This window comes from Aegilops tauschii, chromosome 3 (assembly GCF_002575655.3).
Source record: "Aegilops tauschii subsp. strangulata cultivar AL8/78 chromosome 3, Aet v6.0, whole genome shotgun sequence".
Classification (NCBI taxonomy): domain Eukaryota; kingdom Viridiplantae; phylum Streptophyta; class Magnoliopsida; order Poales; family Poaceae; genus Aegilops; species Aegilops tauschii.
In genome coordinates, this window is record NC_053037.3 from 174944391 (window position 1) to 174950914 (window position 6524).

The window sequence follows — 6524 nt, forward strand, 5'->3', positions numbered from 1 at the left end:
GAATCTTCACATCAGGGCACCAAGCTTGCCTTCCACACCAAGGAGAGTCCCATGCGGACACAGGAGAGAGTCTTCGGTCTTGTATCTTCACAACCCATCAGTCCGGCCCACGTACTATAGTCCGGACGCCTCAGGACCCCTTAATCCAGGACTCCCTCAGTAGCCCTTGAACCAAGCTTCATTGACGAGGTGTCCAACACGCAAATTGTCTTCGGCATTGCAAGGCGGGTTCCTTCTCCGAATACTCCAACACGGCATTCAAACACAGCGAACGTGTCCGGCTGTGCAAAACAAGTACCACACACCACCGCAGAGAGTATAATATTTCACGAGTCCAATCTGCTGACAACTTTTTGTAGCGTGACATCACATCCCTGCTCGGTCATTATTTCAAACCGTTTTTCTGCCTGCCGCTTCACATTTCAAGATGCGGTTTCTATTGGCACGTCTTGTCACAGCAGAGGTCGTGTCCCCTTATTACGGGTTTCTTATCAATACGGGCGTGAGTAATCCAACCGTGCCGTCTGCATAGCCCTGGGGAACAGGCGAGCGGGGAGGCGCTTGGTATTTACTACCTTTATAAGGAGATAAGGATTCCCCTCTTTCACCCATGCATTCTCTCTCTGCCCTCCCATTCTCGAGCTCCAATGCCCAAGTCCTCATCTTTTCCGCCTCGAGAAAGCACTCGACCATGACCGGATCTGGAGCGCAAGCCAAGTGGATGGCCTCCTCTGTCAAGGAGAAGGACATCACCAAGCTTCGGGAGGCCGGGTACCTGGCCAAAGAAATCGCCCACCGGCTTCCGGCCGAGGGGCAGATCGTCCCTACCCTGAAGCCCAATGAGAGGGTGGTGGTGTTCATCCCCCACTTCATCCGCGGGTTAGGGTTTCCCCTCCACCCTTTCGTCCGTGGACTCATGTTCTATTACGGGCTAGATTTCCACGATCTAGCCCCCAAACTCTTTCCTCAACATCTCGGCATTTATTGTCGTGTGCGAGGCCTTCCTCCGCATTCCACCCCACTTCAGACTGTGGCTTAAGATCTTCAACGTGAAGCCGAAGGTGGTGGATGGTCAACACGCGGAGTGCGGAGGTGCCATGGTGAGCAAGATGCCCAATGTCACATGGCCCAAAGGTACCTTTGTGGAGACCGTCAAAGGGTGGCAGCAACTGTGGTTCTATGTCATAGAGCCCCGCGACACCACCTGGGCCACGGCTCCCGAATTCCAGTCCGGAGCCGCAATGTTGCTCACCTCCTGGCTAGAGAAGGGCCTGAATTGGTCTTCGTCGGACGAGCTGACGGCACTTCAAACGCGCATTCAAAGCATGGTGGACAAGAACATCAAGCTCGTCAATGTGATCCAGGTGATGCTAGTTCGCCGGATCCTTCCATGCCAGAGCCGGACTTGCCACTTATGGGAGTTTGATCCGGCCAAGCACCAGACCTTGCAACGGTTCTACGGAACCACGCACGAAGATATCTGGAAGGTGCTCTTCAAGGGCAACGAGACGCCACTGGAGACGACCGAAGACCGTGGGCATGCCCTGGCACATCCTGCCAGTGCGGTAAGTCTTTCATGTTTCAAGGTGTATCCTTTACTTGCTTGTTCAGGGAAGATATCTAAGTCTCACCATTTATTATTATTTTTCAGGGCTGGACAAAGAAGGCGGAGCGGATTCGATGTCCGGCTCCGTTGCCCGAGGAGCCAACAATTCCTCTTCTGACGAAGATGCTGGTCCCGACGCCTTACAAGGCACCGGAGAAGAAGGCCAAGAAGAAGGCAAAGGGGGCCAGAAGTGGACTCCGCCGTAAGGGTGCTTCAGACGTGACGTCCGAAGACAACAAGACTCACTCCTTCGCCGCCGAAGACGACGACGAGGAGGAGGAAGAAAGCAACCCCCCCCCTGAGGGGGGAAGGAAGAAGAGGGCGGCCTCCACAAATCTGGAGGCAGAGGCGTCCAAGAGGGGGAAGGGCTCCCTCGCGGATAACTCCGCGTGGGACATTGACAGAAGCCCAGAGCGGCACCCCCGAGACAAGCCCCTGGCAAAATCGTGAGTACTCCAAAACCTGGATGCATTCATATATCCGGCCTCTCCACTTCATAGCCTTAACATGTTGAATCATGCACCTACAGTCCGGCTCGGTCCATCCTCGAGCGATCCTTATCTTCGGGGAGTTCGCTGGACTCGAAGGCGATGGACAGCGGGTCCCTTCCGGCGGCCTCTTCTCCCAAGGCCATGGATGACACCGAGGTGTTGTCCCGAAGGATCCCAGGCCAGGGAGAGACTCAGGAGGCCATCAGGGCGGCGCCGGAGGGTGATGCCTCGACCGCCAGGCATATGGGGGAGCAAATCCCCATGGGGACTGGCGATGGGGGCCGTATTTAGTTTGGTCCCCAGCCGAATACGGTCCCGGAGACCAATGTGGCTCCGGAACCTGGCAAGCAGCCTCCTTCGAAAGAAGGAGGTGCGCCTATCCCGCCGGTGACCTCTGTCCAGCCAGAGGCACGGGACACTCTGATGGAAGCGCTGCGAAGTGCTTCCATTGTTGAGGAATACCGTACCCTTATGGGTACGGTAGTTGAGAGGATTTGGTCCGTGAAGAGCGGACTGACCGAAGCCCGTACAAGCCTTCTAACAGGCTTTGAGGTAAGCAACGTGATTATGTAAAAGAATGTCACAGTATAGACAGTAGCCCCTGAGACACTGTCCGGTGTTCGAAAAGAAAAGCCGGACAGAGGATCAAGTAATTTCCGCAGGAAGCTAACTAAATATGTCTTATGTGAATGAGCAGGCGTCTTTGCTGGCCGCAACCTCTCATGCTGCAGAGGTCTCCGGATTAAAGCAGAGTCTGGAGCGGGCCGAGGAAGAGCTCGGTCATGTAAAAAAGCAGCTGGAGGACAAGCAAGGTATGTGATGACCTTTTGTATATCCGAAAAGGATGAATGACTTGTGCTGACCATAGTGCCATGATATTTGTAGGAGCAGCTCAGGTGGAAGCCCTCAAGAAAGCGCTGGCCGAGGCCGAGGAGAGGGCGCCAAAGGAACAAGCCACCCGAAAAAAGCATGAGGCCAGGGTTGGTGAGGTCCAGCAGGAGCTCCCGGACGCCTTGAAGAAATATGAGTCCTTGGAGCGCCAGCATGCAGACCAAGAGTCCGAACTCGCGAAGGCCCGCCAAAGCGCACAAGAGGCCTGGGCCAAAGCCCAAAGCACTTTCCAAATAATCCAAGAGGCCAAGAAGATCACGGCGGGTAAGGATTTTATTATGCAAAGCAAGTATGTGAAGAAGAGGTATCTCTTACTGACCCGAATTTGGAGTTCTCCAGGGGCGTTTGCGGATTTGCCGCGCAGTGTTTCTGACGCTGCGGAATTCTTCCGAGCCAAAGAGGGAGCTCAATGGAGAAGCTGCTCTGGTCGCAATACCTTGCGCCAGAACATCCGGTGCCCTTTAGCGATCAGCTAAAATAGCTGGTCGAACTGCATAGGGTGGCCGAACTGCCATGAAGGACTTAATAATCCGGCTGTGGCCTGCCGAAGCCGTACCCAGCAGCTACTTCAGTCCCGTGAAGCGGCTGGTCAATGCCTGCCCCCGACTTGCCGCTGTCAAGATGTCGGTCTGTATCGAAGGTGCGGGGATGGCCTTCGCCCGTGTCAAGGTGCAGTGGGCGAAGATGAATGCCGTCAAGCTCGCGACCGAAGGACCGACCGAAGGCAAGGAGCACCGCACGCCCGAGCGATATTTTGACGACGTCCTGGAGGGATCCCGCATTGTAGCGGGGCAGTGTGCTAAGGACATCATGTTTGAATGAATACATTCATATTATCATGTCCTGTAGTATGAAACAGAGCCGTTATATAATAAAATGCTTGTTTATTTGTTGAAGTTTTTACCTCCTGTGCGGCTGTATTTATTAAATCTGAGAGTTGGCCAGTCGTCGGCTTCAGCCCCCATGTAGGTAGTACGGGGGTGTTCGGGATGAATCTAAACACTCTAGACCCAATTGTTTGGTCCTTCAAGGAGGTATTTAGCGCAACGAACCAGGCAATCGGACTGTGTGGCTTTATCACCCTCACGTAGCCATAGGAGTTTGACAATAAAAATTTAGGCGCAGCCCCTAGGATCCGAACTAGGGTGCTGTACACCTGATCAGATAAGAACCGATTCATCGCATAGTGCGGAAATAATCGCTAAAGATTTTAAACCTCCGAAGAGCTGACCGGCTCACGCCGCATCATGACAGTCAGTTTTCGGCTTTCTCTACTAAGGTGCTCATCCGGATGAACCAGGACACAATCGCAGTAGTTCTCCCTTTACCACCCTAGCCGATATAGCGGAACGTAAGGTAGTAAGCACAGGAGCCGGGCAACCGAACTATTGACCAAAGACATGATTCAGAGCCGATGCATATAATGGTAAATTCCGGATGCTGAACTATACTGTAAAAAGTGTTCGGACTTTGTTGCCGTATTATGGGGCGCAATGAAGCCCCTGGCGGATTAAAGTGTACCAATGTGTACGGGTGCAATTTGAGAAGATTAACAAAATAAATGAAGTAGTAAGCTAATGCCACCGAAGTTGGGCCGCAAATTGTTTCCATTATAGTTTATTAATACATCAAAGCGTATGTGTACAAGTAGTGTAATAAGCAACAGGGCTATTAATAGGCAACAACCAAGGGAGAGCTGCGTGCGGGGCCGGAAAACAGGTAGAGTGATCGTTAAAGAGACCACCTAGAAATTCCCTTATACGCCAGTACTTCTTGTCGTCTTGGTGTATATATCCTTTCGAAAGGACCGGTGATCAGGCCGTCAGAAAAAAGCCTGTGTGAGAGAAACCTGAAAAGGATAAAAAGGCGAAAATGAAAGTATGTGTGTCCAGGGGAGGTCGAGCCGTATTATGGATCACAATCTAGTTATGCCTCCGTCTATGCCCATGGTATTTTGAGCGCGTAGTTATGTACGCGCGGTACGAACGCCGCCGCTTGGACGGGACTGGGACGGAGGCCAAATTGCTAGTTGAGCTCTTGACGAGCTGGGATGTCCTGTTGCAGAGTAGTCCGGACTCGTTTAACAATGTCTGAGAGCTCGGCCGCCGAATTAAGGTTCTGCTTGAAAAGGCCGCTCTGTACTTCTGCTGCTAAAGCAGCAGTGTTCTCCTCGGTACGGAAGGAGCGTTCCGTGTTTCCATTGACTGTTATGACGCTGCGTGGTCCGGGCATCTTGAGCTTGACATAAGCATAGTGTGGCACTGCGTTGAATCGAGCAAATGCGGTTCGTCCCAGCAGTGCGTGATAGCCACTGCGGAAGGGGACGATATCGAAGATCAACTCTTCGCTTCGGAAGTTGTCCGGTGATCCGAAGACAACCTCTAGTGTGATTGAGCCCGTGCAGCAGGCCTCTACAGCTGGTATGACTCCTTTAAAGGTAGTATTTGTGGGCTTGATCCTTGAGGGATTAATGCCCATTTTGCGCACTGTATCCCGATAGACCAGGTTCAGGCTGCTGCCACCATCCATGAGGACTCGCGTGAGATGGAATCCATCATTGATTGGGTCAAGGACCAGTGCGGCTGAACCGCCATGACGGATACTGGTCGGATGGTCCCTTCGATCGAAAGTGATCGGACATGAAGGCCATGGGTTGAACTTTGGGGCGACTGGCTCCATCGCGTAGACGTCCCTGAGTGCGCGTTTGCGCTCCCTCTTGGGGATATGGGTAGCGTATATCATGTTCACTGTTTTAACTTGGGGGGAACTTCTTCTGTCCCCCTGTGTTCGGTGAACGGGACTCCTCGTCATCGTCCTTGCTTTGCGACCCCTTCTCCTTGTTCTCGGCATCTAATTTGCCGGCCTGTTTAAAAACCCAACAGTCTCTGTTGGTTTGATTGGCTGGTTTGTCTGGGGTGTCGTGGATCTGGCATGGACGATCGAGTATGCGGTCCAAGCAGGATGGGCCCAGATTGTTTCTTTTATATGGCTTCTTCCGCTGGCAGGACTTGGAGCCAATGAATCCGGCATTGACCGCCGTGTCATCGGTATTTTCACCGTTGCTTTGATGCTTGTGCCTGTTGCGTCAGGGCTTGCCGTTGCTGTTCTTGGTCTGACACATGCCAGCTTCACTTGCAGTGTTATTGCTTTGGGCTAGCCAACTATCCTTGCCCGCACAAAAACGGGTCATGAGTGCCGTGAGGGCTGCCATGGACTTCGGCTTTTGTTGGCCGAGGTGAAGGGCGAGCCATTCGTCGCAGATGCTATCCTTAAAGGCCGCTAGGGCTTCGGCATCTGGACAGTCGACGATCTGGTTCTTTTTAGTGAGGAACCTGGTCCAGAATTTCCTGGCTGACTCTCCGGGCTGTTGAACTATGTGACTTAAGTCATCAGCATCTGGAGGTCGTACAAATGTATCCTGGAAGTTGTCGCGGAAGGCGTCTTCCAAGTCCTCCCAGCTGCCAATAGAATTTTCAGGCAGACTGTTTAACCAGTGCCGAGCTGGCCCTTTGAGTTTTAGTGGGAGGTATTTGATG